This window comes from Galleria mellonella, unplaced genomic scaffold, assembly GCF_026898425.1.
Source record: "Galleria mellonella isolate WM207_F2 unplaced genomic scaffold, CSIRO_AGI_GalMel_v1 utg99, whole genome shotgun sequence".
Classification (NCBI taxonomy): Eukaryota; Metazoa; Arthropoda; class Insecta; order Lepidoptera; family Pyralidae; genus Galleria; species Galleria mellonella.
The window spans coordinates 2,053,407-2,066,376 of NW_026442184.1; the positions used below are offsets into that span (position 1 = coordinate 2,053,407).

The 12,970-nt window shown below is 33.6% G+C and overlaps 1 protein-coding gene across 4 annotated transcripts in view; it reads right to left on the reverse strand.

Annotated features, from left to right (window-relative positions):
• The window catches only part of LOC113521479 (uncharacterized), a 346,189-nt gene that overhangs the window by 332,518 nt on the left and 701 nt on the right, over positions 1–12,970 (reverse strand). The window lies entirely within an intron of this gene.

Here is a 12,970-nt window from a genome sequence, read left to right on the forward strand (position 1 = left end):
CTGGTGCTCCGCCAGCGTATCCCGTTAGCGCAGGCGGGGTTACCATACCATTTCCATCCACCAAAAAAAAAACTCTCGTTTTCTTTGCGGAGTAATTAACTGCATACTGGAAAATAAAATTCAATTTCAGATATACGATTTCTTAGTCCTATAACTGTATGAAGTATATGTTATAATTCCATTGAATATACAAATTCCACTCTGTGCAGTAACCATGACTTTATAATACTTACCCATATCGATATTTTGATGAAAGGCATATTATTAGTTGTACAATATTATAATTATTAAAACAACGATATAAAACAAAATATTCATTTATTAATAATTCAAGGCAATTGTATAGATTCGTTTCCTGATTTCGTCAAAACAGGGTCAGTGCCGACTCTTAAACAGAATTTTAAGCATAGCTTTTCTTTATATTGTTTTTTTTTTTCTAATTAAAAACCTATGTGAAACACGGCAGAAAGTTTAAAAAAAAATTATGACAAAGGTATTGCAACTGTGCCGCCATAACAAATTTTGGTCGGATAAAATGTTTTCGAGAGGAAAAGAAAATTAAAGAAATTATGCAAATTACAGGACAGCCCTGTTGTTCCCTTAACTCCAACCCTATCCTCTGGAGTCTTCATTGCATGTTTTCCTTTTAAAATTCTTAAAAGTTTCCGTGTTTATAATTCTCTTACTGTATTTTATAGTGCAATAATTTTATTTTTAGGTAAATTTACTTATTTATTAACTTTTTTGCACCGCTTAAATATACAAATATATAGAGAAAGAGAGAGAAATATAGTTGGTTGGAGAAGAATACATAGATTAGTTTCATCAAATAAAAATCCTAAATTAAAAAAAAAGTCGTTATAATGAAGTGCCATCAAGAATTTATAACAAAAAAACAGTGAATTGTAAAAAAATCTAATCTTTCCTTCTTACAGTTTACACATGATTTGTAACTAAACTTTCAAATAATTCAAATAAGAACACTCCCTTTGCACTCCAATATATATCCTTGTGGTCCCAGGATAGAATAGGCTACCCCTTCCTTTCCTGTGCGTGTCGTAAGGGGCCACTAAGGGAGGGCGATGTATAGACAGCAGCGTCTCTCTTAAAACATCTCCAAAGCCTAACTGCAGTTCCAAATCCACCCGCCAAGCGTGGCTATTGGCAAAACTCCCCAAGGGAGCAGCAGTGGACAGTTAAAGGCTGATATGATGATCACCAGATGGAAACTTTGTACAAAAGTCGATTGCTTGGGTACCTCTGTCCAATTCATGTTTCTACCGTGAAGCAGTTGTGTTTGCATGGCTGTTTCGGTTTGAAGGGTGGGATATGGCGTGAATTTACAGGGTACAGAGAAATAATACCTGAGTTCTCAGGAATGGCAACGCAGGGGGGGTATCATGGGCGAAACAGTATACTCTGTTATGTCCATGGTACTGCTCATGTCTATAGACGACGGTTACCACTTTCCATCAGGTGGGCCGTCAGCTTATTTGCCATTCTAAGTTGTATAAAAAAATAAAATAAAGAATCTCGTTTGACTAACAATAAAAAATAAATGCACTTATTAAATTAATCTACATTTTTTATAAAATTTTTCCGTCCTTTTAGACAGCATGACAAAATTTTAACGATAAACTCATTTTAACGTTTGACTAACAATAAAAAATAAATGCACTTATTAAATTAATCTACATTTTTTTTATAAAATTTTCCGTCCTTTTAGTATACAAAACTTGAACTTTACGATTCTTTAGAACGACTCATTTCAGGGATTACCTACAGAAAAGGGCGTCCATTAGCTTTTTGTATGGTCCGTTACGAGCGGTCAGAACACTTTACGTCCTGAATAAGTATTAATGTTTAGCACCTACGTACAGTTCGCGTTATGGTTAATCACTTTTAAATACTTACCTCTAAGGACGGTTTTGTATACTAAAAGGACGGAAAATTTTATAAAAAAAATGTAGATTAATTTAATAAGTGCATTTATTTTTTATTGTTAGTCAAACGAGATGACGGTCCATTTGACGGGAAGTGGTTACCGTCAATCATGAACATTTGCGCAGAGTTGCCATGCCTTATAAAGATTGTAGGTATGTTTTACGAAAACCTTCATAATGGAGTCATTATCATCATTTGTTTTATACAACTTAGAATGGCAAACAAGCTGACGGCCCATCTGATGGAAAGTGGTAACCGTCGTCTATAGACATGAGCAGTACCATGGACATAACAGAGTATACTGTTTCGCCCATGATACTCCCCATGCGTTGCCATTCCTGAAGACTCAGGTGTTATTCCTCTGTACCCTGTATTGATCCGGTGGTGTCAATGTCCAAGGCGAGGGATGGGCAGCAGCGTCCCTCTTAAAATATCTTCAAATCCTAACTGCGGTTGCCAACCCGCCTGCCAAGCGTGGCAACTACTGGCTAAATTCCCCAAGGAGGCTTATGTTCAGCAGTGGACAGTTAAAGGATGATATAATGATGATGACGACAATCACTACTATGATAGAAGGTAGCCATGGATACACCTTTAACAATTCCCCAAAATACAATGTATATATATATATATATATACACCACACTAAAACAATTTCTTTTGTGATATATATAAGATATAAAATCAAAGTCACAATTCAAGGAAACAATACACAAAGTAACTACGCATCTTTCTTATTTTTCCTTCAGAAACAATTCCACATGTCAAGTTACATAAAATTTCATAAAATTTATACATTAATTTCGTACGAATAACCAAGATTCTATATCATAATACATATACATATAAAACTTGCATTATGTCTAAATTTATTTAAATTAGTATACAGAGAACAAGATAATTCTATCACAAATTGAAAATAATCAATAGATATTTTTTAGCAAACCAATTGCAAACTATAACCCATTATATATCACTGCGACAAACATAATAATGAATACTATCACTTATATTATCTAGATCTAATTACAAAGAATTACATAGAAGGAATGATAAAATAAAAACTTCATAGCAGGCTAATGTACAGAAAATGTTATACTACATTATAACCCTACCAAATTCAGATACAACCTGCTTGCATACTTTCTGCATAAACCGTGTCGAATATATAATCTAGTAATGTAAAATTTTGTCATTGACAAATAATTGACATCTCAAACATTTTTTATACACTAACCTGCTATGAATTGACAAAAATAGTAACTGACGGTGTATCTTTCGTCTTCTTTTTACTAATTATATTTGCTTAAGAAGAAAGGAGGCAACCATATGATTTACAGTTTTTATTTTATCGTTCCTTCTATGTAATTCCTTGTTCTACGATATAGATCCACCCTATACACCGTACTCACGGTATGCATACTGCGTATAAACAAATGTATTGCATGTTTTTATTGTACTAATCACTTGGTTATTTAAGCCTATTGAAATTTACAATAATAAAATTTCACGTAATCCTGACTTCCAAACTAGCATTAACTGTATTGACATAACAATGTTGAGGAATGAAAATCACAGGTGATAATTTTAAAATTATTCTGATTGCAATTATCGTTTGTATGGTTTGAGGGAGACTTTGTACAAAAGCCGTTTGCTTCGGCACCTCTGTCCCATTCGTGTTTCAACCGTAAAGCAGTTGTGTTTGCATGGCTTTGTTTCGATTTGAAGGGTGGGATATGGCGCGAATTTACAGGGTACAGAGGAATAACACCTGAGTCCTCAGGAATAGCAACGCATGGGGGGTATCATGGGCGAAACAGTACACTCTGTTATATCCATGGTACTGCTCATGTCTATAGGCGACGGTTACCACTTTCCATCAGGTGGGCCGTCAGCTTGTTTGCCATTCTAAGTTGTATAAAAAAAAAAAACATTTACGTCATTGTTAATTTACACGTGTATAATTTGTGTTAATTTTTAATTTATATATGTATAATGATATAAATAAATGCCGTATGGTCCCGGCATAGAATGAGGCCACCAATGAGAAATTTGTGTGAATACAAAATACTAAGTAGAGTTAGATCATAAAAGACGATTAATAAAATAAATAAGTTGAAGAGTCTAGTTTGAATATAAATTATTTCTTTCGTGTACTTCTATATTTATCTGTTTTTTTCTTTATTTCTTTCATTCTACTGTAGGCATTTACCTTATTCCGCTGTTATTCCCGCTATCTGTTCGCACTGAAGCTGGATCCCATCGCCACCCTCTGTTTGGAATGGAATATGACTCAGCATGATTTGACAGTAAAGCTTTATATACGCATATTCCATTTTTTATTTCATTTTGCATTAAATAAGCTGCCATGCGATATTTGTGGCTTATTATATGTCGGGTTTGTGGGTCAACTCCTAACCAAATTGCGCTGTTTTATGACACGACTCCGGAGTAAAAAAGAATGATGAAAGACGTATTTCACAGTTCATAATTATTCATGAACAACAACTGAATATGCATACGTCACTTCCTATCCGTAGAATGTTAAAAGCTTGTTAGAATTTATGAGTCACTTTTTTTTAAAATTATTTTTATTACCCTTTGAAATTAATATTTTTTTTTTATTTTTACTTTTTCTATTCTGTTATTAACACAAAATATTCCACTCTTGGGCATAGGCTCGTCCATCTAAAAGTTACTGTTTTCAAACCAAACCCTTAAATTAAATACGTCTAGTTCATCACGTCAACGCTTCCTGGGTTAGTCACAGCGACGCTGTCCATCTGTATCTACTAACTAGTTGGAGACCTTTGCCCACATATTAGAAACCTTATCCATACACATACTAACATAACAATTTTTTACCTTATACTTGAAAAAACTTTATTCACGACAATAATACCTAACGGAGAAATCAGAAGCATTACAAATACCATTATTCAGATTAGAAAAAAATACATTCACAAATTCATACAATAAAATGATTAATGAAATTCATTATGACTTAAATACGTTCACAGATTCATATATTAAAATTTATTATGGCTTAAATATTTCACAAATTCATACAATAAAATTAATAATAAAATTCATTATGGCTTAAATACGTTTACAAATTCATATAATAAAATTCATTATGGCTTAAATATTTCACAAATTCATACAATAAAATTAATAATAAAATTAATTATGGCTTAAATACGTTTACAAATTCATATATTAAAATTCATTATGGCTTAAATACGTTCACAAATTTATACAATAAAATTATTAATAAAATTCATTATGGCTTAAATACATTCACAATTAGGTATAATAAAATTCATTATGGCTTAAATACGTTTACAAATTCATATAATAAAGTTAATAATAAAATTCATTATGCCTTAAATACGTTCACAAATTCGTATGCGGTGTACTCGTATGTAGCTATAATAAAATTCTTTATGGCTTTGTAAATGGCTTTATGTCTTGAATAATATATTATAGTAACGTAAACGTCCGTGTCTAATACTCACCTGTTAATAGGATTATGTCCTGAACGGTAGATTAAGAACACATACCGAGTACAATGCTACTTGGCACGTGGAGGGCTAACAGTGAAGTTGAAGGAAGTGTAATGCACCAAACTTACTTATTGCTTGTTAGTTTATTTCTCTCGTTAATTTTCTTCATACGATGACGTGTGGGACGAGAGCCTTAGCTACGGGTTGGACGTTAATGGATTATTATGGTGTAGGAGTGATATTATGGTATTAAATGTAGACATAGACACTAAATGGCGTGTAATATCTACTTTTATATTCTGTTTGTTTCCTTTTCGTATTTTTTTTTATTTAGTCGAAAAAAAAATAAAGAAAACTGTACGTTAGATAACGAGATCTTTAAGAGAAGTTATGTCCTAACTTAATATATGAAATTGTTTATATACAGTTTCACACGGGCGAAGCCGCAAAACACAGCTAGTTTTTTTTTTTCTAAATCCATACATAGTCCTTCATAGTACAATTTTAATGGAATTTCCACTGCAACCTTTCCATATCTGTATATATTTGGTATTTGTGCCTGTTACTTAGAAATTCTGTTAACTTTTCTTACATGAACAAAGTACCCAGCGTAGTAACTTCGTTAATAAGCTTTTTCATTAACGCACCATTTTCATTAGTTAAAGTCAGTTAATCAGTAACTCTTCGGGTTTCATTAGTGCTTAAATATTTTATTTAATAATAAATACAATGGGCTTGTTTTCTGTTAAACTTTTAACCGTCCCAATCAGGTTTATTCGCTAGAGAACATATAGTTTTAACACACAATAATAATACAAAGAAAAATATAAATAAAATATATATTTTTCAAATATTTTATATTGAGAAATAATCAAAGAATACTTTAAATTGTGTTCTACAAAAATAACCGACTACAATACTTTCAAAACTAGTTTTTTTTTTTTTTTATTTAAAAACGAAACATTTTAAACGATTTTTATAGAAAAATCTATGGGACCAATCTGTAAGTATATCCTTTCGGATAACAAAGAATTTTCCCAATCGATTTACAACTGACGGAATTATGAGGTGACAAACAAAAAAAAACGAATTGAGAACCGGCTTCTTTTTGAAATCGATTGAAAAATAATCGAATCAAGAATCTCTTTGTTTTCAAATCGATCGACAACTTGATACTGAGTTATTATATGTATCTTAATTGTAAAAGCAAGGTATATCCATTAGCGATCCTAACTTGGAAATGACTACAACTTTACATTCGCAGTATTGCGGGCGCAGTCCCCTGGGAACGTAGCAGTAACACGGTATTGATCACTCCCGCCATTCTCAAAGTGTAACTTGGCCCTAAATAAATTAATGTATTTTTTTTTATTTCAAATGTAGTACATAGTATTTTAGTTATTACTAATATTATTAGTATGTAATATAAATTTGTAATAAAAGATTTTTACTAAAAGATTTTATCTTGGGGAAATCCACAGGAAGCATTTTTTTTTTTTTTTTTTTTATAGAACTTAGAATGGCAAACAAGCTGACGGTCCACCTGATGGAAAGTGGTAACCGTCGCCTATAGACATGAGCAGTACCATGGACATAACAGAGTATACTGTTTCGCCCATGATACCCCCCATGCGTTGCCATTCCTGAGGACTCAGGTGTTATTCCTCTGTACCCAGTAAATTCACGCCATATCCCACCCTTCAAACCGAAACGCAGCCATGCAAACACAACTGCTTCACGGTTGAAACACGAATGGGACAGAGGTACCCAAGCAATCGACTTTTGTACAAAGTCTCCCTCTGGTAAGCATACAGCTCACCTGATGGTAAGTGGTTACCGTAGCCTATGAACACCTGCAATATCAGGGGCATTACGAACGCGTTGCTGACCCTCAAGAGACCTCTATTTCTGTGGGAATTTCGGGAAACAGCAAGAGCCGACGTCTTTTCTTTTGTACCACAAATGTGGCAAATAACCATCTGAAGATTATTTAATTAGAATTATTTTGTTTAATTCCGCTACCATTAGTATGTATGTGACTGCCAACGCTCGAAGGTTGACCACCATTATTACTACCAGAAGTTCCACAATCTTCCAGTCATCAATTTTCGTTTGCCATTTTGTTCGCGCACCTTTTACGACACATGTTTTACCTCTAAACGAGGCATTTTCAGGCAAATTAGATAGTTGCTCGGAACCTAGTGTTTAGGCGTTGTCAGTACCATTTGGGCGTGTACACATACTAATGGTAGCGGAATTAAACAAAATAATTCTAATAAAATAACCAGTGTTAGTAAGTTATAACAGTATGGTATAACTGTTAACGATCTTAAGTTGTAATTAATTCCAGTAACTTCACATTCGCAGTATTGTGATCGCAGTCTCGTGGGAACATAACAATAACACGTATCGATCACAACCGCCATTCTCAAAGTTTTATTTATTTATTTATTTATTCATTAAAAATAATTACAGTATTATGACAGCAAAAGCCATCAATGTTATAAACCTCGTACTTGTATAAAATACTAGCGGCCCGGTACGTGCTTCGCTATGTATAAAGTGAAATAATTTTTAAATTGAAAAAACAAAATAATTTTAACATCAATATCGCTGACAATTAGCTTTAATGGAAGCACGTCCAAAATGAAGTGACCGCATGAATGACATAACAACATGCTTGTACTGTCAAAACTGAAAAAAGTTTCAATTTTACAGCACAATCCTCGTCTTAAAAAAAGTTTGAATTTGACACAAAAATCCCCATTAACAAAATGATCCGCCATTTATTGAATTCATTTTTTACAAAAAATGTGATAAATGAAGAATCGCTCGACCGATTTTGTGCAAACTTCACATAAACCATTTACTAAATAGCCGAACAAAGCCTAAACATTTGGATTGGATAGGTGAGCCCGTTCTTGAGTTATAAAATTACAACGAAAAGTGGCATTAATTTATATATATATATAGGTACTAGCAGTTGAACTGTCTCTACCACTTGTGGGTGATGTACCCGTCCGCGTAACACACTCACAACATATTTTAAGCGTGGTTTTATATTGAATAAATTAATATATAATATTTTTTAATATCCGATCCGTGTGATTCCAGCATAGAATAGGCCAGACCTTTCTTTCTTGGGTATCATAAAAGAAGACAAAGGGAACGTAATGGTAGAGGGATGAGCAGCAACATCCCTCTTTAAAAAAATCTCTAAAGCCAAACTGTGGTTGCTAAGCCGCCTGCCAAGCATGGCAACTACTTATTGTTATTAATGTACTGGCAATCACATACTTTATACCTTTTTTATACTCCTTTTTATTTGGAATTTTGTAATCCTTACTAATATAAATATGAAAGTGAGTTTGTTTGTTTATTACCTCAATAGCTTAACTATGTAATTAGGTATACACGTATTGTGTGATTTAGAAAAGGATATAGCCTACTTTTTATCTCTGTCAAAAAATATACCTTACCAGAGGGAGACTTTGTACAAAACTCGTTTGCTTGGGCTCCTCTATCCTATTCGTGTTTCTACCGTGAAGCAGCTGTGTTTGCATGGCTGTGTTCCGGTTTGAAGGATGGGATATGGCGTGAATTTACAGGGCACAGAGGAATAATACCTGAGTACTCAGGAATGGCAACGCATGGGGGGTGTCATGGGCGAAACAGTATACTCTGTTATGTCCATGGTACTGCTCATGTCTATAGGCTACAGTTACCACTTTCCATCAGGTGGGCCGTCAGCTTGTTTGCTATTCTAAATTGTATAAAAAAAAACTTCTCGTAAATTAACTCTCAACGTAACGTAATCGTCAAATATTACGTTTATTGACTTTTCACGATTGTAGTATTTTTTGCGAAACTGAACACATTTGTTTAATCCCAAATTTAAGTTCTAAATATTGCATAAGTAACAATTCCATCATCATCATCATCATACCAGCCTTTAACTGCCTACAGCTGAACATAAGCTTCCTTGGAGGGCTTTGCCAGTAGTTGCTACGCTTGGCAGGTAGATTGGCAACCGCAGTTAGGCTTTGGTGATATTTTAAGAGGGACCCTGCTGCCCATTCCTCGAAACAATAAGTTCTCTTAATCGCCTCTTACGGGAAAGGAAGGATTGGCCTATTTTATGCCGGGACCACATGGCAACTTTCGGAATATTATTTTCTCTAAATTGATATTAATTTTTCTTAATAGCAATTCTTAATTCATATAACAAATTTATATTTACTAAGTTATATCCATTAGCAATTTAGTAATGTAACTTCTATATCGTTTCAATAATTTCACATTCGTGATATTAGGAGCACAGTCTCTCGAGTACGTTGCTGTAATACGTATTGATCACGGCCGCCATTCTCAAAGTATCTCTATAAGGAACGCTGAAGCTCTGGGCTCCTTGGAGCACACTTTGAGAATGTACATCACATCATAGATTGTTAAATTAATTAGTTGTCTTAAATTAGTACGTATTTAACATACTAATTTAAGACACAAGTATAAAAAGTTTGACAACCACTGGTCATTACATCATACCTTTAGAATTATTTCAATATCCATTAACTAACACTCCTGCAGGCAACGACCTCTATATACCTACTGTTGTTACAGTTTTATAGACTCGCTGGGGTGGGTACTGCCTTTCTTATTTACAAATGATGACATTACCAGAGGGAGACTTTGTACAAAAGTCGATTGCTTGGGTACCTCTGTCCCATTCGTGTTTCAACCGTGAAGCAGTTGTGTTTGCATGGCTGTGTTTCGGTTTGATGGGTGGGATATGGCGTGAATTTACTGGGTACAGAGGAATAACACCTGAGTCCTCAGGGACGGCAACGCATGGGGAGTATCATGGGCGAAACAGTATACTCTATTATGTCCATGGTACTGCTCATGTCTATAGGCGACGGTTACCACTTTCCATCAGGTGGGCCGTTAGCATGTTTTGCCATTCTAAGTTGTATAAAAAAAAAAGATAAAAAAAAATTCCCTTCTTTCTGAAACCGATTGAAAACTGAAGGTTCTCGATTCGATCAATTGTTTCATGTTTCTCACCTCAGAACTAAGTATTTATAAATTTATTTTATAAAACGATCTAAGGAAAATTATTATGACTTAAGGAAAATTATTATATTATATATGACATAATAAGATTAGTCTCATACAGTCTTTATCAAAATCGATTCAGCAATTTAATTTTTACATCTTAATAACTGGTTTTATCACAATTGAAGTCCGTTTTTTATGAGACACAATCTATATAATATCTAATTATTTTAAGTCGATTTTAAACACGTCGCGCTTCATTATTCTCCACGAAATGTGAAAAATTCGAGTTTTACATTCACTATAATAAAATTACGAATACATCTGTCCACCCCATTTTGAATTACGGTTATGGCCACTTTTATTGTCCCTCTAACTGGCTAGTGGTCTACCATATTATTTCACGTAAATGGAATCGCGAACTCAATTCCCTTTATAGTCAAGTTACAAAACCAATTAATCTAAATTGGTTTGTTTTTGTGTTTGACACGTTCTTTGGATACTTTTTCCGGTTTCTCTTAATACAAGAGTATCTATTTTTAACCATTTAACAATTATACAAATTGTTAGCTAACTTTCAACCGATTTTAAAAAGAAAAAAGGTCTCAATTCGGTTGTATTTTTTTATTTATTGTTATCCCATAACTCAGTCAATAATAAACCGATTTGGAAAATGCTTTTTTGTCTAAAAGGATATACTTAGAGATTGCTTTCATAGAAATTACATCATAATCAGTCATAAGATAAAAAAAATAAGAAGTTTAGTTTTTTAATCAGAATATTAAGTTTTGCCATTATAAAGTTTTTTTTTTTTTGTGAACCATAATTTTCTTTACTAGATTCCATATTCTAGATTCAGGTTTAATCTGTTTTAAATAAAAATCATTAATATTACTAAAAATAAACGTTCACAATTTAATATTATGATATTCTCCAAAAAAGAAATATTGAAAATTCAATCTTACTAAAATTAATTTTTTTTTTATACAACTTAGAATGGCAAACAAGCTGCCGACCCACCTGATGGGCAGTGGTAACCGTCGCCTATAGACATGAGCAGTACCATGGACATAACAGGAATACAGTTTCGCCCATGATACCCCCCATGCGTCGCCATTCCTGAGGACTCAGGTGTTATTCCTCTGTACCCAGTAAATTCACGCCATATCCCACCCTTCAAACCGAAACACAGCCATGCAAACACAACTGCTTCACGGTTGTAACCTGAATAGAACAGAGGTACTGAAGCAATCGACTTTTGTACAAAGTCTGCCTCTGGTAATAATAATATTGTATTAACACAAAAATAATCCCTACACTTTGTTAAAAAAAAATATATACAAAAAAAAATTGAAATTACGAAAAAAAATCACATAATATAATAAAAAATACAGGCCAATTCAATATCTATTGTATTCAAGAATAAAATTAAAAATAGCATGGAAGTAGAGACCAGTCTCTTGTTTTGCTATTTGCAATATATCTATCAAATAGAAAAAGACAGGAACCCAAGGGATCCCTCCATTTAATCATCGGGATATAATGAGCGAACGGATTGATCCCTTGGGCTCATATTTAGGTTATAAACTTAAGGAATATGAAATAATATCATCTACTTATGAAATATTAGTAACAAATCTTTTTTTTTTTTAAATCATAAATTCGAAATACAGGTCAAAAAATTCTTTGAATATTTCATAGAAATATTTGTACTGGAGTAACATTTTCGTCGACTTCTAACGGTGACTTCAGTTCAGGAACATCCCTTTTTGCTTTTTTTTTATACAACTTATAATGGCAAACAAGCTGACGGTCCACCTGATCCAAAGTGTTTGCCGTCGCCTATAGACATGAGTAGTACCATGGACATAACAGAGTATACTGTTTCGCCCATGATACCCCCCATGCGTTGCAATTCCTGAGGACTCAGGTGTTATTCCTCTGTACCCTGTAAATTCACGCCATATCAAACCTGCATTACGGTTGAAACACGAATGGGACTGCTTAGCAATTGACTTTTGTACAAAGTCTCCCTCTGTTTAGCAGCAACATCATTATTTATGTAAAAATATTGTAACAGACTTTTATTGTATTTATCAGAGGGAGACTTTGTACAAAAGTCGATTGCTTGGGTACCTCTGTCCCATTCGTGTTTCTACCGTGAAGCAGTTGTGTTTGCATGGCTGTGTTTCGGTTTGAAGGGTGAGATATGGCAGTGAATTTGCAGGGTACAGAGTAATAACAGCTGAGTCCTCAGGAATGGCAACGCATGAGGGATATCATTGGCGAAACAGTATACTCTGTTATGTCCATGGTACTGCTCATGTCTATAATCAACGGTTATACCGCTTTCCATCAGGTGGGCCGTCAACTTGTTTGCCATTCTAATTTACATAAGAAAAATTATTTATAATTATTAAAATAATCAGATTTTACGAATTATGAATATTTTTTCTTAACTTAAA